Source organism: Piliocolobus tephrosceles, chromosome 5, assembly GCF_002776525.5.
Source record: "Piliocolobus tephrosceles isolate RC106 chromosome 5, ASM277652v3, whole genome shotgun sequence".
Lineage (NCBI taxonomy): Eukaryota > Metazoa > Chordata > Mammalia > Primates > Cercopithecidae > Piliocolobus > Piliocolobus tephrosceles.
In genome coordinates this window covers 98,997,305-99,018,616 of record NC_045438.1, presented here as the reverse complement: position 1 = coordinate 99,018,616, position 21,312 = coordinate 98,997,305, and the positions used below count along the sequence as shown (strand labels likewise).

Genomic DNA, 21,312 nt, shown 5'->3' with positions numbered 1-21,312 from the left:
CATGCCACCACACTCGGCTAATTTTTGTATTTTTAGTAGAGATGGGGTTTCATCATGTTGGCCAGGCTAGTCTCAAACTGTTGACCTTAAGTGATCCGCCCGCCTCGGCCTCCCAAAGTATTGGGATTACAAGTGTGAGCCACCGCCCTCGGCATGTCTGTTACTTTGCATTATAAATATCCCACTGTTTAAATTTTCGTAGAGTTTGTTAAAGTCTTGGCAAAAATCCCACCAGTCCTACCAGAGACTGCACACTGACTCTGCTGATTTGGCCTCTATGCCTTATTCATGCTTATCATGATTCTTCTTCTTTTTTTTTGAGATGGAATCTAGCTCGGTAGCCCAGGCTGGAGTGCAGTGGCACGATCTCAGCTCACTGCAACCTCTGCCTCCCGGGTTCAAGCAATTCTTCTGCCTCAGCCTCCCGAGTAGCTGAGATTACAGGCACCTGCCACCATGTCCCGCTAATTTTTGTATGTTTTATTAGAGACAGGGTTTCGCCGTGTTGGCCAGGCTGGTCTCAAACTCCTGACGTCAAGTGATCTGCCTGCCTCAGCCTCCCAAAGTGCTCGGATTACAGGTGTGGTCACTGTGCCCAGCCCATTTTCTATTTTTAGAAGAATCATGGCTTTCCAGATTTTGGTCAGTTCCTAGTTCCAAGAACTGATCAAAGTTAGCCACCAGATGGAGCTCAATCTTAGCTTAACTCCATCCCCAACTTGTTCTTTAAAAGACAAACTGGAAAGGCCTTTTTTCTCCTTTATGCTAGTTTCCAAAGCACATTTCCTATAATCACATTTAGAAAGGCAAAGGGCAAAGGGGAAAACTATTAAGCTTATCTATCCACATGATTCAGCAAAACTATCCACTCAACAAGGCAAGACTTAGAACCCATCTGTGTAGCCAGTGAGAAATCTACACCCATTCCCAGCCTTATCCTGCTGCCAAACCATAGCAGTGTGTCAGGGAATTACAGCTACTTTTCCTTGCTTGGTCCTAAATGAATTCACTCATTTGTATGGGTTTTTTTTTAAGTCAGTAAAGGAAAAACTCAGAACTCCAAAAAAGTCTCTATATAGTTTATGTAAGATGATATTGGTGGTAGTTAGATACTAATCACATTAATTTCTCAGATTCTCTGCTCTTGAGGACTTCTTTTCTTGAACTATATGAAAATTCAGAACTATGAAGAAAAAGAGGGACCTGATGATAAAGAGAACTGATTCCCTCATTTATACCTGAGATAACAGATGGTGTCACTAACAAATCAACTTTTCATTGATCAGCTAAGCACTGAGAGCCACACCTCTTCTATTCTCTAAAAATAATTACAAAGATGAGCATGCAGAATGTGTTATGACAGAGAGCAATATATACTTTTAAAAAACCAGATGGGGCAGGGCATGGTGGCTCACGTCTATAATCCCAGCACTTTGGGAGGCTGAGGCAGGAGGATCATTTGAGATCAGGAGTTTGAGACCAGCCTGATGAACATGGTGAAACCCCATCTCTACTAAAAATAGTGAAAATTAGCTGGGCATGGTAGCTTGCACCTGTAATCTCAGTTACTCGGGAGGCCAAGGCAGGAGAATCACTTGAACTTGGGAGGCAGAGGTTGCAGCAAGCCGAGTTCACGCCACTGCACTCCAGCCTGGGCAACAGAGTGAGACTCTGTCTCAAAAAAAAAAAAAAAGGACCAGATATTGGTCTCAGGATTTAATGCCCTGACAAGGATCCTGAAAGATGATGCAATCCTACTACCAGGATGGCTCCCAGAAGCATAGAAAAACCAATGGCCCACACTAAGTGAGGTAGAAATGCCAAAATTGTAGCAAAAGGTAGATGAATGAAAAGGCTCAGAGACGTGAGTATGCTATAGACTATATACTGCAAATAGTTGGAAAATCCACAAGAGGACCCAGAAAATATATTACTTATCAAAGCAATAAGAAATATTCTAGTGAGAATGTCACCAACACCGCTAAGTTCAGTAGAGGCTCTTCTCTGAGAGCCAGGACTTACAGTAGGAGATGCTATGATAAAACTGGTCTCTAATAGCAATTGCGATGATAGCCACTATCCCCCAAAGGCCAGTCAAGGCCACTTAACCCTCAGATGCCAGAAAGACACAATCATCATAACAAGTGGCAAGTCAGTTTCACAGAGGGACCTGACTACTAGATGGTTATGAAATGACTAAGGAAAAATATCTGGGCAGCCAACAAGGGTGCTATTCAATCTGTACATCAAAGAAATCAAGGCTAGATGATTAGGCTGGAAGCAGTAGTCTCATGTTCCCTTGCTCAGTTTCCAGACATACGCCAGTTTCCAGATCTGAAACTCAATGACTAAAGGAGAGGTCAGATCCCCAGGAGGAAGGACCTGGCAATGCTATGGCAGTACATAGTAATGGTTCCCTATTCCTTTCCACAAAGGAAACTACAGTCATTTACTTCAGGTAATATACACTAGGAAAATAGAAATACCCAAACATCATAGACTCTTTTTTTTTTTTTTGAGACGGAGTCTTGCTCTGCCGCGGGAGTGCAGTGGCCGGATCTCAGCTCACTGCAAGCTCCGCCTCCCGGGTTCCCGCCATTCTCCTGCCTCAGCCTCCGGAGTAGCTGGGACTACAGGCGCCCGCCACCTCGCCCGACTAGATTTTTGTATTTTTTGGTAGAGACGGGGTTTCACCATGTTAGCCAAGATGGTCTCGATTTCCTGTCCTCGTGATCCGCCCGTCTCGGCCTCCCAAAGTGCTGGGATTACAGGCTTGAGCCACCGCGCCCGGCCAACATCATAGACTCTTGGACACAAGGTCCCAGTTGACAATGATACATGTAGACTCAGCATCATCTGCCACTCCTCTTACAGGGAGGACATATGGGGTCAAGTAATAAATGGAGTCCTAAGATCTAGCTCACAGTGGGCCCACTGGGTCCATAACCCACCTAGTGATCATTTTCTCGGTTTCCAAATGTATACTTGGAATGGAGATTCTTGGCAGCCGGCACAACCCTAATATTGATTCTACTCCTCTGGGGTGAAAATAGAGTGGAGAAGGGCTGATGAAGCCCTCTGAAACTGCCACCACCATCTTCCTGATCAAGACCAAATCAAATCCAATATTACATCCCCGGGGGAATGGCAGAAACTAGTGGCACCCTTAAAGACCTAAAGGATAGGGTTAGTCTTCATCATATCTCCATTTAATTCACCACTCTGGTGCCTGCAAAAATCAGATGGATCCAAGAAGATGGCAGTGAACTGCTGCAGACTCAACCAAGTGGTGGCACTAATTGCAGTTGCTGTGCCAGGTGGGGTATTTTTTATTAGAAACTGATTAACACAACCTTAGATATGAGATATGCATTCACTGATCTGGAGAAGTAAGTATTCCCTTCCATCCCTATCAGAAAAGAGGATCAGAAACAGTTTTCTTGGGCCATACATGGTGGTTCATGCCTGTAATCCCAGCACTTTGGGAGGCAAAGGTGGGTGAATCACTTGAGGTCAGGAGTTCAAGACCAGCCTGAGCAACATGGTTAAGCCCCATCTCTACTAAAAATACAAACATTAGCTGAGCACAGTGATGCATGCCTGTAGTCCCAGCTTCTCAGGAGGCTGAGGCAGGAGAATCACTTGAACCTGGGAGGCGGAGGTGCAGTGAGCTGAGATCATGCCACTGCACTCCAGCCTGGGCAACAGACTGAGATTTCATCTTAAAAAAAAAAAGTTTTCTTTGAGCTGGGTGCAGTGGCACACACCTGTTTTCCTAGCCACTCAGGAGGCAGAGGCAGAGGATCACTTGAAGCCAGGAGTTTAAGGCTGTAGAAGGGTATGATGGCATATGTGAATTAGCCACTGCACACCAGCCTGAACAACATAGTATATTAAGACCCCCGTCTCAAAAAAAAAAGGTAATTACTGACAGTGGTAGGGGTAGGGAGTGTTTAGATAATAGAAAAGCCTAGCCTAATAACACAGCCTAGTAGATGAACTTAAAGTTTTCAGCCCCAATTAAACCTGAATAGATTAAAATATCCAATCATTTGTTGCATATCAGAGACATACTCAGTACAAAAGGACATAATCCTTTTTCAGCCAAAGACAGACAAATGGATTAGGCATAAGAATAAAATCTAAGTCAGGCACAGTGGCTTATACCTGTAATATCAGTGCTTTGGGAGGCGAGGCGGGCATATCACTTGAGACCAGGAGCTCTAGACTAGCCTGGCCAACATGGCAAAACCCCACCTCTGCTAAAAATACAAAACTTAGCCAGGCATGGTGACATGTGCCTGTAGTCCCAGCTACTCAGGAGGCTGAGGTGGGAGAATCACTTGAACCCAGGAGGCGGTGGTTGCGATAAGTGAAGATTGTACCACTGAACTCCAGCCTGGGCGACAGAGTGAGACTCCATCTCAAACAAACAAAAAAAGAATAAAATCTGGGCCAGGTACAGTGGCTCCTGTAGTCCCAGCACTTTGGGAGGCCAAGGCAGAGGATCACCGGAGGGCAGGAGTTCAAGACCAGCCTGTCCAACATGGCAAAACTTTGTCTCTATTGAAAATGAAAAAATTAGCCAGGCCATGGTGGCTCATGCCTGTAATCCCAGCTACTTCAGAGGCCGAGACATGAGAATCACTTGAAAAAGGAGGCAGAGGTTGCATTGAGCCATGTCATGGCACTGCACTCCAGCCTGGGTGACAGAGCAAGACCCTGTCTCATAACAAACAAAAAAAAGAAAAAAAGCGCCCAGGCACTGTGACTCACAGCTGTAATTCCAGCACTTTGGGACGCCAAGTGGGACGGATCACAAGGTCAAGAGATGGAGATCATCCTGGCCAACATGGTGAAACCCCGTCTCTACTAAAATACAAAAAATTAGCCAGGCGTGGTGGTGCATGCCTGTAGTCCCAGCTACTTGGGAGGCTGAGGCAGGGAAATCACCTGAACCTGGGAGGCAGAGGTTGCAGTGAGCCAAGATCATGCCACTGCACTCCAACCTGGCGACAGAGCGAGACTTCATCCAAAAAAAAAAAAAGAAAAGAAAAAGAAAAAAATCTAGCCTTCTGTGCTACCTAGAGAGGGGTCCATACAATGCTGTTTTGGATTCCCGTTGTAACTTAAAGAGAAACTTTCACAATGTCCAGAGCCCTTGATGTCCTCAAATTTCTTGCAGCAGGAACTCACTTAGGTGACACTAACCTTGATTTCCAAATGGAACGATAGTACATCTAAAAATGAAAGTGAGGGCATCTATATCATAAATCTTTTTTTTTATTCTAACAGGATCCAAAGTCCACAAATATCATAAATCTGAAGAGGACCTGGGAGAAGCTTCTGCTGGCAGCTCATGCCGTTGTTGCCATTGAAAACCCTGCTGATGTGTCATATCCTGCAGGAATACTGGCTAGTGGGCTGTGCTGAAGTTTGCTGCTGCCATTGGAGCCACAGGTATTGCTGCTCACTTCATTTCTGGAACCTTTGCTAACCAGATCCAATCATCTTCTGCTACCCACATCTTCTGGGTGGTTACTGATTCTAGGGCTATCAGCCTCTCTCAGAGGCTTCTTATGGTAACCTACCTACTACTGCTCTATATAACAGATTCTCCTCTGAGCCATGCGGACATTGTCATCCCATGCAACAACAAGGAAGCTCAATCACTGAGTCTAATGTAGTGGATGCTGGCCCAGGAAGCTCTGTGCATGTGTTGCACCATCTCCCATGATCATGCCTGATCTCTACTTCTATAGAGATCCTGAAGAGATAGAAAAGGAAGAGTAGGCTGCAGCTGAAAAAGGAGGAATTTCAAAGTGAATGGACTGCTCCAGTGGAAGTTTACTGCTACTCAGTCTGAGGTTGCAGACTGGTTTAAAGGCATGCAGGTGCCCTCTGCGCCTATTCAGCAGTTCCCTACTGAAGACTGGAGCACTCAGCCTACCATGAATGACCGGTCCGCAACTCCCACTGCTCAGACCACTGAATGGGTAAGAATAACCACTGAGTGGCCTTAAGCTGTTCTTCCACAAGCTCTTAAACAAGATGGAAATAAGGCTGATGGCAATAAACAACAGTTTCCAAGAAAAAAAGGAACAGCTGAAGTGGCAATGTTTAAATAATATCTAGTAGACTTTAACATGAATGTCATTAAGCAGGAAATTATGATCTTTTAAGTTGGAACATGTAATGTTAATCCTTTTACACCAAAATATCTCTTTAAGTCTAAATTATCCACCTTTTTTTTTTTTTTTTTTTTTAATTCTTCGTAGAGATAGAGGTTTCACTTTGTTGCCCAGGCTGTTCTTGACTTCCTAACTTCAGGCAATCCTCCTGCCTTGGCCTCCCAGAGTGCTGGGATTACAGGCATGTGCCACCATGCCTGGTGTACCCAGTTTCTGTTATCAACAGAATGCAGTGGTGTATGGTTGCTAAAGAAGAGTCCCAAGATTAGGACCTACATTAAGGTAGATTTTGAAATGTTTAAAATTCTGAGTTTATTTTTAATTAATCTTTGGGGAAAGGATGGGAGCGGGGTGAGGGTTGAAGAAGTACCTATTGGGTACAATGTTTAATATTTGTGTGATGGGCACACTGGAAGCCCAAACCTCACTATTAAACAATACATTCATATAACAAGCCTGCACATGCACCTCCTGAATCTATTTTTAAAAATTTAATTCTTGAGTACAGACTCCCTTTTTTTGGTAAGATGGCGGGGTACGACTTAACTACTTGAGTCACGCACCTTTTGGATCAGCATCTAGTCTTTCCGCTCCTTGAGTTTCTCTCTGTAAAAGAGATATATAATGAAAAGGAATTATTACAAGGTAAATTGGACCTTCTTAGTGATACCAACATGGTAGGTTTTGCTATGGATGTATACAAAAACCTTTATTCTGATGATATTCCTCATGCTTTGAGAGAGAAAACCACAGTTGTTGCACAACTGAAACAGCTTCAGGCAGAAACAAAACTAATTGTGAAAATGTTTGAAGATCCAGAAACGACAAGGCAAATGCAGTCAACCAGGGATGGTAGGATGCTCTTTGACTGCCTGGTGGAGAAGCATGGTTTTAGGCAGGAATATTTACATACACTCTACAGATATGCAAAATTCCAATATGAATGTGGGAATTACTCAGGAGCAGCAGAATATCTTTATTTTTTCAGAGTGTTGGTTCCAGCAACAGATAGAAATGCTGTTTAAGTTCACGATGGGGAAAGCTGGCCTCTGAAATCTTACAGCAGAATTGCGATGCAGACATGGAAGACCTTACATGGTTAAGAGACCATAGATAATAATTCTGTGAGTTCTCCACTCCAGTCTCTTCAGCAGAGAGCATGGCTCGTTCACTGGTCTCTGTTTTTTCTTCAGTCACCCCAAAGGTGTGATATTATTGATCTCTTCCTTTACCAGTCACAGTATCTTAATGCAATGCAGATAATGTGTCCACACATTCTTCACTATTTGACTACCGCAGTCATAACAAACAAGGGTGTTCAAAAACATTGGTAGGTGCTAAAAGATCTAGTTAAAGTTACTCAACAGGAGTCTTACACATATAAAGACCCAATTACAGAATCTGTTGAATGCTTATATGTTAACTTTGATGGGGAAGAAGCTGAGAGAATGTGAATGAGTGCTTGTGAATGACTTCTTCTTGGTGGCTTGTCTTAAGAATTTCATTGACATTGCCCATCTCTTCATATTTGACACTTTCTGTCACATCCATCAGTGTATCGGCATTAACATGTTGGCAGACAAATTGAACATGACTCCAAAAGAAACTGAAAGGTAGATTGTAAATTTGATTAGAAATGCAAGACTAGATGCCAAGATTGATTCTAAATTAGGTCCTGTGGTTATGGTAACAATGCAGTCTCACCCTATCAGCAAGTGAATGAAAAGACCAAAAACCTTTCTTTTAGAAGCTAGATGTTGGCCATGAATATTGAGAAGAAACTTAATGAGAATAGCAGGTCAGAGGCTCCTAACTGGGCAACTCAAGATTCTGGCTTCTACTGAAGAAACATGAGGAAAAGATTTTTTTAAAACTATAAAAGAAAGATGAAATGATAAAACTGTTATATAAAGGGTGACTTACATTTTGGAAACAACATATTGAGTATAAATTTTGAAGAATTGGAATAAAATTGACTATGATTCAAAAACAATTTAATTCACAAAAAAAATTGTAATCCTTTTGAGCTAATTGTAGATTCACATGCAGTTGTAAGAAGTTACAAAGAGGCTAGGTGCAGTAGCTGACGCCTGTAATCCCAGCACTTTGGGAGGCCGAGGCAGGCAGATCTCTTGAGGCCAGGAGTTTGAGACTAGCCTGGCCAACATGGCAAAACCCCATCTCTACAAATTAGCAGAGCATAGTGGCATACACCTGTAGTTACAGGTACTTGGGAGGCTGAGGCATGAGAATCACTTGACCTGGGATTATAAATGTAATCCCAGCCATAGACTGGGCGCAGTGGCTCATGCCTGTAATACCAGCACTTTGGGAGGCCAAGGTGGGTGGATCATCTGAGGTCAAGAGTTCAAGACCAGCCTGGCCAACATGGTGAAACTCGGTCTCTACAAAAACACAAAACTTAGCTGGGCATGATGGTACACACCTGTAATCCCAGCTACTCAGGCGGCTGAGGCAGGAGAATCGAATGAACCCAGGAGGCAGAGGTTTCAGTGAGCCGAGATCATGCCTTTGCACTCCAGCCTGGGCAATAGAGCGAGACTCCACCTCAAAAAAACAAAAACAAAAACAAAAAAACAGCCATTTGGGAAGTCAAGGCAGGATTGCTTGAGACCAACCAGAAGTTCAAGGTTGCCTGGGCAATAGAGCAAGACTGTCTCAAAACAAAACAAAAAGTCAGCATCTTTATAATGCATTCTTAGAACACAGTATAAATTAGTAATCCCTCACTCTTCTGCCCACTTTTACTTTAACATACTACAGTTATGGATCTATTGTCTCTTTCCCTGTTCTAAAACTTTAAATTTCACAAGAATGAAGATTTTGCTGTCTTGTTTCCTGCTGTGTCCCCAGCGTAAACAGCATAAAGAAGTGCCGTAAGATAGAAATTGTTGTTTTCTATTCACCAGTATATTCACAGCACCTAGAACAGCATCTGCTTTAGACTTACTAGATGAAAACTTAACAAGAACAGCACTTCTGCACATGTTAAGCACTTGATACATATTTGTGGAATAATTTCTGTCATAACTAGCAGATACTTCCTAATTTGATGTGTAGCATCCCGTATTAACAAGACTTGTGAATGGAGTGGACATCTATTTATTCTTTGTTATATGCCAAATGTATTTATATTAATCATAACTCTTAATATTTCTTTGAAACTAAATAATTATTTCCACAGCTCTTAAAATAGAATTTAGGAGCTGGGCTCAGTGGCTCAAGCCTGTAATCCCAGCACTTTGGGAGGCCGAGATGGGCGGATCATGCGGTCAGGAGATCGAGACCATCCTGGCTAACATGGTGAAACTCCGTCTCTACTAAAAAAAATACAAAAAACTAGCCAGGAATGGTGGCCGGCGCCTGTAGTCCCAGCTACTCGGGAGGCTGAAGCAGGAGAATGGGGTAAACCCGGGAGGTGGAGCTTGCAGTGAGCTGAGATCCGGCCACTGCACTCCAGCCTGGGCGACAGAGCGAGACTCCGTCTCAAAAAAAAAAAAAAAAATAGAATTTAGGAACCTAGCAACATGCCACTCATCCATTAACAGTGATAAATGTATCTAATTTTATAAACTTTTCATTAAAGTAACTGGTATAGTTTGGATATGTGTACCTGCCCAAATCTCATGTTGAATTGTAATCCCCAGTATTGAAGATGGGACCTCATGGGAGGTGACTGGATCATGGGGGCAGCTTTCTCATGAATGGTTTAGCACCATCTACTTGGTGCTCTTCTCATGACAGTGAGTTCTCATGGTGTCTGGTTGTTTAAAAACATGTGGCATGGCTCACACCTGTAACCCCAACACTTTGGGAAGCCAAGGTGGGCACATTGCTTGAGTCCAGGAGTTAGAGACCAGACTGCAGCATAGCAAAACCCTGTCTCTCTGAAAAATACAAAAAGTCACTGGGTGTGGCGGTACACACCTGTGGTCCCAGCTACTTGGGAGGCTGAGGTGGGAGGATCACTTGAGCCAAGAATTGCAGGTTGCCATGAGCCAAGATCATGACACTGCATTCCAGTCTGGGCGACAGAGCAAGACCCTGTCTCAAAACAACAACAACAACAAAAAGCTGTTGACACCTCCCCTGCAACTTCTTGCTCCTGCTCTGGCCATGTGATGTGCCTGCTCCTCCTTCATCTTACAGCATGATTGTAAGTTTCCTGAGGCCTCCCCAGAAGCCAAGTAGATGCCAGCATCATGCTTCCTGTACATCCTGCAGACTTGAGAGCCAATTAAACCTCTTCTCATTATAAATTACCCAATCTCCGGGGTTTTGTTTTGTTTTGTTTTTGTTTTTTTACAGCAATGCAAGAATGGACTAATAGCACCATCTAGGCCAGACACAGTGGCTCATGCCTGTAATCCAAGCACTGTGGGAGGACCCAGGCAGGAGGACTGCTTGAACTCAGGAGTTTGAGACCAGCCCGGGCACCATAGCAAGACCCTCTCCATGTTGGAGTCTCTTTAAAAACACACACAGCTGGGCGTGGTGGCTCACTCCTGTAATCCCAGCACTTTGGGAGGCCAAGGCGGGCAGATTACCTGAGGTCAGGAGTTCGACACCAGCCTGGCTAACATGGTAAAACCCTGTCTCTACTAAAAATACAAAAATTAGCTGGGCGTGGTGGCACATGCCTGTAGTCCCAGCTACTCAGAAGGCTGAGTCTGGAGAATCACTTGAACCCAAGAGGCAGAGGTTGCAGTAAGCCAAGATTGTGCCACTGCACTCCAGCCTGGGTGATAGAGTGAGACTTTGTCTCAAAACACTAAAAAGAAAACACACACACACACACACGGCCAGGTGCGGTGGCTCACACCTATAATCCTAGCACTTTGGGAGGCCGAGGTGGGCAAATCACTTGAGGCCAAGAGTTCGAGACCAGCCTGGGCAACATGGCAAAACCCTGTCTCCCCTAAAATTACAAAAATTAGCCAGGTATAATGGCACATATCTGTAGTCCCAGCTACTCAGGAGGCTGAGGCAGGAGAATCACTTGAACCTGGGAGGCAGAGGTTGCAGTGAGCCGAGATCACGCCACTGCACTGTGGTCTGGGTGACAGAGTGAGACTCCGTCAAAGAAAAAAAAAATTAAACACACACATACACAAATCTAATGTATCAGATATCCTTAAATGCTTCTAACACTGAAACTGAGACAAATATCACAAATTAGAATGGTTATCACATTATACATAAGTGGGTTACAAAAACTGATTTTATGGCCGGGCACGGTGGCTCAAGCCTGTAATCCCAGCACTTTGGGAGGCCGAGACGGGCGGATCACGAGGTCAGGAGATTGAGACCATCCTGGCAAACACGGTGAAACCCCGTCTCTACTAAAAATACAAAAACTAGCTGGGCGAGGTGGCGGGCGCCTGTAGTCTCAGCTACTCGGGAGGCTGAGGCAGGAGAATGGCGTAAACCCGGGAGGCGGAGCTTGCAGTGAGCTGAGATCCGGCCACTGCACTCCAGTCCGGGCGACAGAGCAAGACTCTGCCTCAAAAAAAAAAAAGAAACTGATTTTATTATGCACGTATACTTTTTAATTTACATTTGGATTCAAACTTTTTTTATTATACACTCCTGGCGTATGTAACATTCAAATAGTTCTCTTTCTAGCACTATGATTATCTCATCAGATCCCAACAGTTGGGGAGGAGGACTTAATTTCAGACTATCCAGTTTGCAAATCCATATCACATATGCCTTTACAAATTATTTTGAATAGGTAAAATGCATTACACAAACACTATACAGTGAAGTCTCTTTCAACCTCAAATAATCTCAGTTAATTATATCTTCTCAAAGCTATTCTATGCAAACACAAAGACATACATATATGTTTTTGTTTTTGTTTTGAGACAGAGTCTCACTCTCTCATCTAGGCTGGAGTGCAGTGGTGCGATCTCAGCTTATTGCAACCTCTGCCTCCTGAGTTCAAGCAATTCTCCTGCTCCCAAGTAGCTGAGATTACAGGCATGTGCCACCATGCCTGACTAAATTTTGTATTTTTAGTAGAGACGAGGTTTTGCCACATTGGCCAGACTGGTCTCAAACCCCTGACCTCAGGTGATAGGCCCACCTCGGCCTCCCAAAGTGCTAGGATTACAGTCATGAGCCATCATTACCAGCCTACTATATATATTTTTAACATTGTATACAATACACACAGTTTGTACCTTTTTTCTTCATTTAATAATGTATCTTGCCGGGCGCGGTGGCTCACGCCTGTAATCCCAGCACTTTGGGAGGCCAAGGCGAGTGGATCACGAGGTAAGGAGATCGAGACCATCCTGGCTAACACGGTGAAACCCCGTCTCTACTAAAAATGCAAAAAATTAGCAGGGCGTGGCGGCGGGCGCCTGTCGTCCCAGCTACTTGGGAGGCTGAGGCAGGAGAATGGCGTGAACCCAGGAGGCAGAGCTTGCAGTCGGGCCACTGCACTCCAGCCTGGGCGACAGAGCGAGACTCCATCTCAAAAAAATAAAAAAATAAAAAAAAATAATGTATCTTGAGGATTGTTCCATTTGGGCACTTATTTCATCTAAGTACAAATTATTTTTTCTCCCACTAAAATATAGATTTCATAGTGATGAGCACTTATCTTTTCACTGCTTTTTATTTTTAAATGTGTTTTTCTGTTTTTCATGAATATTTAGCTTATATGCTATCTTTTGCCTTTGTCAGTAATGCTATCGCAATCTACATCCTTGTACATGTCAATTCTTAACAAGCAGGAGTATAAATACAGGATGAAATTCCAAACACAGATTTGCTCTACCAAGGGGTATGCACCTTTCCAATTGATAAGGTATTGCCAAATGTCCTCCCATTGAGGTTGAACCAATCTATATACTCACTAGCCTTGTTGCTAACATTATAACACGAGAAGCATTAAAATTGATTTTTGAACAAAATCAATGGATATGCTCTTAAGTGTTCTTTCTTTTTAAAAATCATTATTGGAAAATGCAAGCAAGAATACATGGCAAGCAGAGCCCATGCAATGGCCAGAATTCCTACAGCAGAAATGACTTTAACATTTGTTTATAAAGATTTTCTCCAAGTGATTTGTTGAAATAACTTGAGTCTTCAAGGTTTAATTTTCCAAATGTTAGCTCAAGCCTGCACTGAAATTCTGGCCTACAGTATCCTAGCAAAAATCCCCCTTTGCAAGATGCTGAGGTATATTGGCGAAACCATGGATCACATGACTCCAGGAGTTTGAGACCAACCTGGCCAACATGGTGAAATCCTGTCTCTACTAAAAATACTAAAATTAGCCGGGCACATCTGTAATCCTAGCTACTCAGGAGGCTAAGGCAGAAGAATCCTTGAACCTGGGAGGCAGAGGTTGCAGTGAAGGCAACAGAACGAGGCTTTGTCTAAAAAAAAAAAAAGAGAGAGAGAGAGTCAAGGCAGGCATTCCTAGGGACCAGGTAGAACCCAACTGGAGAGGAAGATGACACATTCAACATGCTGTGGAGGAGGGAGAGTAGGTTTTATCCATGATCACGTGGAATAAATGCAAGGACAGACCCAAGTTTCCCACATGAAGCATTTCTCAATCCCATTTTCCTTGGCAAGAGTTCATCCCATTACTTGGATCTTCCCATATAGACTAAGCTGTTGCCCTTGAAGGACTCTGTACTTTGCAATTTTTGTTTTGTTTTGTTTTTGAGACAGAGTCCTGCTCTGTCACCCAGGCTGGAGTGCAGTGGCGCCGTCTTGGCTCACTGCAACCTCCGCCTCCCGGGTTCAAGCGATTCTTCTGCCTCAACCTCCTGAGTAGCTGGGATTACAGGCACCCGCCACTACACTCGGCTGATACCGAGTATCACTCGGTATCAAAAAAATACAAAATTTTTGTATTTTTACTAGAGACTGGGTTTCACCATGTCCATCAGGATCACCTGACCTCAGGTGATCCACCTGCCTAAGCCTTGCAAAGTGCTGGGATTACAGGCGTGAGCCACCACGCCCGGCCTGCAAACTTTCAAGATGTTATTAGAGACAGGATTCCTCTCTGTCACCCAGTCTGGAGTGCAGTGGTACAATCATAGCTCACTGCAGCCTCCAACTGCTGAGCTCAAGCGATCCTCCCGCCTCAGCCTCTCAAGTGGCTAGGATTATATGGAGGAGCCACAGCCTGGTAAATTTCTAAGTAAACATACACTATTACACTCCTTACGAGGAGGAAGAGGGGGAGGGTGGGATGTTGAGGAGACGGGATGCAACTTATAGAGAGTAAGTGAATGAAGGGGAAATTCCGGCAAGGAATTGCCGACTTAAGGCTGACTTCACCTTTCAGGGTCCAGGAGGCTGGTTTCAGACCTATTGGGAGTCCCTCTGCATTAGTGAGAAAAACGGCAAGAAATGAGAGCACGCAGAAACCTACAAGACTAGAGCCACTGGATGCCACCGACAGCACGCAGCTGGACCAGCACGGGGAAGGGCCTTCGTGGGTGGAGAGCTCGCTTGGGACATAGTTGGAGATTTTCTTTCAGAAGAATCCCTGGCGGAGTCTGACCGGTTCTTTTGCGCACAGCCCCTGGGGTGGGCACAGCAGCCGCCCCTGCTGAAGGGACTGACGCCTCCGACCAGCAGCCCAGTTAAACGCGCTGTTCCGTGAGCAGCTAGCTGTGTTGGGGAGAGCGTGGTTCACATTCTTTTCCAACGGAGCCACTGACTGCTGAGCTGGGAGGGTGAAGGGGTGGCCTGCCCCTCCACACCTGTGGACGTTTCTCGTTAGGTGGAACCAGAGACTTGAGAAAAGAAATGAGACACAGCGATCAAGTATACAGAAAGAAACAGTGGGCCCAGAGGACCGGCACTCAGCATACAGAGGACCCAAGCCGCACCGGTCTCTGAGTTCCCCCAGTATCTATGATCATTATCTTTACCATCTGGGAAAAGGGGAAGTGGCAGGACAATAGAATCATAGTAGGGAGAAGGTCAGCAGAAAGACATACGAATAAAGATCTCTATTATATGAATAAGTTTAAGGAAGAGTGCCGTGCCTTGATATGCATATGCAAACATCTTCTTAAACCTTTTTAGTGCATAAAAAGCAGCATTGCCGCTAGCAAGTTCCACCTTCCACCCTAAGGCGGTTTTCTCCTATCTCAGTAAACAGAACATACAATCCGGTTTTAGTCCACTGCCCAGGGACGGGCAGGAGACAGACGCCGCCTTTCACTCAACTGCCCAGAGGCCTTCTTTCCTCTATATCCTCTTACACTAATCCTCCTCAGCACAGACCCTTCATGGGTGTCAGACTGGGCGACATCAGGTCTTTCCCTTCCCACGAGGCCATATTTCAGACTATCACATTGGGGAGAAACCTTGGACAATACTTAGCTTTCCTAGGCAGAGGTCCCTGTGACCTTATTCAGTGTATGTGTTCCTGGGTACTTGAGATTAAGAGAATGGTGATGACTTTTAACAAGCATGCTGCCTTCAGGCACTTGTTTAACAAAGCACACCCTGCACAGCCCAAATCCATTAAACCTTGAGTCACCACAGCAGGTCTCTCTCAAGGAGGGGTTTGGGGGTAGGGTTACAGATTAACAGCACAGAACAAAATGGAGTCTCTTATGTCTACTTCTTTCTATATAGACCCAGTAACAGTCTGATCTCTCTTTTCCCCACAGGAGGGGGCGTGACAGAACCCAGTCATCCAAGGTCCCCCGACCCCTCCCCAGCTGGGACCTCGGGCTGCTCCTAGGCTGCGCTGGGTGGGTCAAGGAGTCGCCCCTCTGGGTCGCGACCCTCCCCCATGCCCTGCACACGGGCCCTGTGTGGCCGGCGGAGCCGCCTAAAAGCCAGGAAGGATGCGGCAGCGGAGGGGACTCGGGTTTGCAAGCCCAGCTCAGACTCCCCACCAGGACCCCTGGCGCTGTTGGACGTGCCAGCCTCCCGACCCTCTGGCTCCTACGGGAGGTGACAAGGATCCTGCCAACCTGGCCTGAATGGTCCAGTTTGACACAGTTCAGGTTTTCAATGCATGAGACCGTGGTGTGATCTAGGCGGAGGGATGAGAGGAGGGGACTCTGCTGGGGTAAGTGGGGGCGGGGTAAGGAGGGGATTCTTTTCCTGGGCGCAGGGACAAAGAACACAGGGGTAGCTGAGTGAGCAAGTGAGGCCCTAGGCTGGTTCCCCACCTTCTCAAGATCAGAGCCACTTATTCCTGGTACTCTCTGCAGTCTCCCAGCGTTAAATAGCATCCCTTTGCTGGAGTCTCTGGATTCACATCCATAATCCCAGCCTCTCCTCATCCCCTCATGCTTACCATGAACTAACCTTGAAGGACACCACCAGAGCCCTGACCTTCGACCCACACACCTGCTACACGGAAGGTGTTCTCCACATCAGTTGAAGGCAATGTCACCCTTCAGGATGTTCAGGCTCTAAACCTTGGAGTCCTCCTCCAGATTTCTCTCTCCTTCCTTCTCCTTTTGTCTCCCTTGCACTTGCCATTCTCTTTTCCTTTGTAGCTTTGTAGCTCATTCCCCCTTCCACTTTCCACACCACCTTCTGGTCTGTTAATTAAATATTACCTGGTTTCCACTGACACCTTCCCTGGGTTCCCAATTTAAAACTGCAACATCATCCTCCTCCTCTGCTTTTTTCTCCAAATTATATCCTCACCCAACCAATTATGTATTATTCTCATTAATCTTGCTTAATTAATTAGCAGACATTATTAATGCCTGTTTCCCCAGTCACCATCACTAGATTATGAACTCCTAAGGACTCCTTCCTTCCACCACTGTTGTACCCGCTTCAGCTAGAACCTGCTGGGCACATACAATGTGTTCCATAAATATTTGTTGAATGAAAGACTAGGCACAACTTAGGATTCACTACCCCATGTGGCATCCATAAGCCCTGTATGCAGGTAAAATGTCAGTGGGTTGACTAAATATTGGAAGTGGAAAAAAATTCACCTCTTTGGTTTGCAGTTGCCTAGGACCTTTAGGCCAATGGAAACCCAGGTTTCCTTAGAATTAAGCCAGTGCCCCCAGACTTGCCAGTTTACCATGCTTGTCTCACTGCTCCTCAGCATGGGTTACGCATGTCCAACGAAATCAAACAAAATCTTGAGATGACACAAACCTTGCCCTTCATTCCCCATTTCTATCATACTCTACACAGAGTTTTGAACAGGCATTTTACAATCAACAATATATTCTTTACAACTTTGTTGGTTAGTATACATAACTCTACCTCACTGTTAAAAATTGCCTGTCTTTATATCCATTCAATGACACTTGCATATGCTCCAATTTTTCACTAATGATTTTGAGAGCATTCCGGGACACAGGTGTCTGGACCTTTCATAAGTAAACAGAATTCCTAGCGATGGAATTGTGTCTACAGTGTGGAAACACCATATAATATACCATCCTGGGTATTGTAAAAGTGAACCAACATTCTGTTAAATTTAGAGCAAGTTATAAAAACTATATGATACTTAATTCTGTACTACATGTATAATGGTTTCTTGGAGTTTTAAAAAATGTTTTTTTTCTTAGAAGCGGTGTCTCACTCTGTTGCCCGGTCTGGAGTGCAGTGGCATAATCACAGATCACTGCAGCCTCAACCTCCTGGGCTCAAGTGATCCTCCCACCTCACCTCCCAAGCAGCTGGGACTACAGGCATGTGCCACCATGTCCAGCTAACTTTTTTTTTTTTAAGAGACAGGGACCTCACTATGTTGCCCAGGTTAGTCTTGAACTCCTGGGCTCCAAGCAATCCCACCTCAGCCTCCCAAAGTGCTGGCACTACAGGCACGAGCCACTGCACCCTGCCTGCTGGTATATATAATGTACATTTTAAGAACTCTGTATAGATTCATTTATGTGTATGTTTAGAAAAAAATTCTGGAATGGGCTGGGCACAGTGGCTCACGCCTGTAATCCCAGCACTTTGGGAGGCCAAGGTGGGTGGATCACGAGGTCAGGAGTTCGAGACCAGCCTGACCAACTACTGGTGAAACCCCATCTCTACTAAAAAATACAAAAATTATCCAGGTGTGGTGGTGCACACCTGTAATCCCAGCTACTTGGGAGGCCGGGGCAGAAGAATCACTTGAAGCCGGGAGGCGGAGGTTGCAATGAGCCAAGATCGTGCCATTGCACTCCAGCCTGGACAACAAAGCAAGACTCTGTCTCAAAAAAAAAAAAAAAAAGAAAAGAAAAAGAAAGAAAGAAAAGAATTCTGGAATTAATCAAAATACAGTCACGCATCATTTAACAGGGATTCATTCTGAAAAATGCACTGTTAGGAGATTTCATAGTTGTGCAAACATTGTAGAGTGTACTTACACAAACCTAGATTGTATAGCCTACTATACACCCAGGCTATATGGTAAAAGCTTATTACCCCTAGGCTACAAACATGTATGGCATATTATTCTACTGAATCCTGTGGGCAACTGTAATACAATGGGTAGTACTGTACTTTTTAAAGGACTGGCAGTTCAATAGGTTTGTTTACACAAGCATCATGCCAAACACTTCATGTGTTGTGCTGTCACCATTCTGATGGTTACGACGCCACTACGTTTTAGGAATTTTTCAGTTCTATTATAGTCTGATGGGACCACTATTGTATATGAGGCCCATCATTGACTGAAATGTCATTATGTTTCATATATATATATAAACACACATATATATATGAGATACTATTCAGCCTAAAAAGATGGAAATCTGGCCAGGCGCAGTGGCTCACACCTGTAATCCCAGTGCTTTGGGAGGCCGAGTTGGGCCGATCACAAGAGGTCAGGAGTTTGAGACCAGCCTGGTCGACATAGTGAAACCAAGTCTCTACTAAAAATACAAAAATCAGCTGGGTGTGATGGCGCACGCCCGTAATCCTAGCTACTCTGGAGGCTGAAGCACAAGAATTGCTTGAATCCAAGAAGCAGAAGTTGCAGTGAGTCAACATCGTGCCACTGCACTCCAGCCTCGGCAACAGAGTGAGACTCTGCCTCAAAAAAAATAAAAATAAAAAGATGGAAATCCTGTCATTTTCAATGACATGGATAAACTTGGAAGATATTAGGTTAAGTGAAATAAACCAGGCACAGAAAGAAAAAAATCTCATGCTCTCACCTATATGTGGAATGTATAGAAGTTGAACTCATAGAGAATAAAATGGTGGTTACAAGAGATTTGGGTGGGGGGTTTCAGGAGTCGTTGGTGAAGAAAAAACAGCTATTCCATGAAGGTTCCCATTGATAAATGTAGAAAGAATGAGAGAGAGAGAAAATCACCACCTGACCACAGTAATCATTGCCTCAGGCAAAATTTATCCTGATGCTAAAATTCATGGGTGATGGTTTAAGCAGAAACAAGATATTTGCATAGTCTGAAGTATCTCCTCCACAATATTTAGTAATACAAATGAAAGAACCATGAGCTTTCAGTAAAGAACACAAGCAAGTGATTTCCTAGCCAAATGATCAAAATTAACATCACCTGTCCTGAAATACGATGCACTGAGAAGGGCACATGATCACATCATTTTGTAGCATCCTTCTCAATAATGTGTAGCTTCAGTCTAATCATGAGAAAACATCAGACAAACCCAAACTGAGATGCATTCTTTTGTTTTTTTTTTTTTGAGACGGAGTCTGGCTCTGTTGCCCAGGCTGGAGTGCAGTGGCCGGATCTCGGCTCACTGCAAGCTCCACCTCCGGGTTTACGCCATTCTCCTGCCTCAGCCTCCCGAGTAGCTGGGACTACAGGCTCCCGCCACCATGCCCAGCTAATTTTTTGTATTTTTAGTAGAGATGGGGTTTCACCGTGTTAGCCAGGATGGTCTTGAACTCCTGACCTCGTGATCCACCCACCTCGGCCTCCCACAGTGCTGGGATTACAGGCGTGAACCACCGCGCCTGGCCAAGATGCATTCCAGAAAATAACTGGTATTCTTCAGAAGTGTCAAGGTCATGAAAGACAGGATAGACTAAGAAACTGTGCAAGATGAGACAAGACCAAGGAGATAGGACAACTAAACATGATGTGAGATTGTGAATTGTATCCTAGAACAGAAAAACTAAATTCATGAAAAAAATGGTGGAATGCAAATAATTTCTTAGTTTTGAAAATTATTCTATGGGCCGGGCACGGTGGCTCACACCTGTAATCCCAAAACTTTGGGAGGCCAAGGTGGGTGGATCACCTGAGGTCAAGAGCTTGAAACCAGCCTGGCCCCTTCTCTACTAAAAGTACGAAACTTAGCCAGGCGTGGTGGCAGGCGCCTGTAATCCCAGCTGCTCGGGAGACTGACACATGAGAATCACTTGAACCCGGGAGGCGGAGGTTGCAGTGAGCCAAGATCATGCCACTGCACACCAGCCTAGGTGACAGAGCAACACTCTGTCTCAAAAAAAAGGAAAAAAAATTGTCCTACAGTTACGTAAGATGCTAACATAAGTAGAAGCTGGGTAACGGGTATATTGAAACACTATGATTTTTGAAATTCTTTTGAAAGTCTAAAATTATCTAAAAATTAAAAATGAAAACAGTAAAGGTACAATGTATAAAATATCCTGTCATACATTAAAATACATACATATACATGTAAAATATGCATATATCACATAAAATTTATTTGGGTAGAGCTGGTAGACTGAGAGCCATGAATGGGAGAGGATTTTCATGTTTTATTTTTATGAATATATGTAATAGAGGCAGGGTCTCACTATGTTGCCCAGGCTGGTCTTGAACTCCTGGGCTCCAGGGATCTCTCCCACCTTGGTCTCACAAAGTACTAGGATGACAGGCGTGAGCCACTGCGCCAGCCACTTTTGTTCACACACCCTTTTATATCTATATCACATACCCTGAACTTGCTACAGTGATATATATTATGTATTTTAGAACAAAATTTAAGTAAAATCAAAGAAAAGGTTGGCAACATAATGACTGGATTGCTAGACTTAGCCTAATAATTGGCTCAGGTTTCACAGAACTGGACTGTGAAACAAGGTCCAGTTTCCTTTCTGTATGTATCAGTCACCAACATGGCTGGTCTGGGATGCTTTTTCTTTGGGGGTCTTAGAAAACTACTAAAACCCAAA

At 44.4% G+C, this 21,312-nt stretch overlaps 1 long non-coding RNA gene and 1 pseudogene across 2 annotated transcripts in view; both read left to right on the top strand.

Moving 5' to 3' along the window:
• The window catches only part of LOC111547443, a 37,721-nt gene extending 22,581 nt beyond the window's left edge, over positions 1-15,140 (top strand). Inside the window, exons 2-4 of one of the 2 annotated variants that reach the window (XR_002733138.1) lie at positions 5,296-5,460; positions 5,614-5,996; positions 14,530-15,140. This is a non-coding gene — a long non-coding RNA (uncharacterized LOC111547443). Of the gene's footprint in view, positions 1-5,295; positions 5,461-5,613; positions 6,203-14,529 lie in introns of those variants that run through there. The other variant, XR_002733137.1, reaches the window with a different exon arrangement.
• On the top strand, positions 6,719-8,043 carry LOC113224878 (annotated as a pseudogene).
• Positions 15,141-21,312: the final 6,172 nt, after the last annotated feature.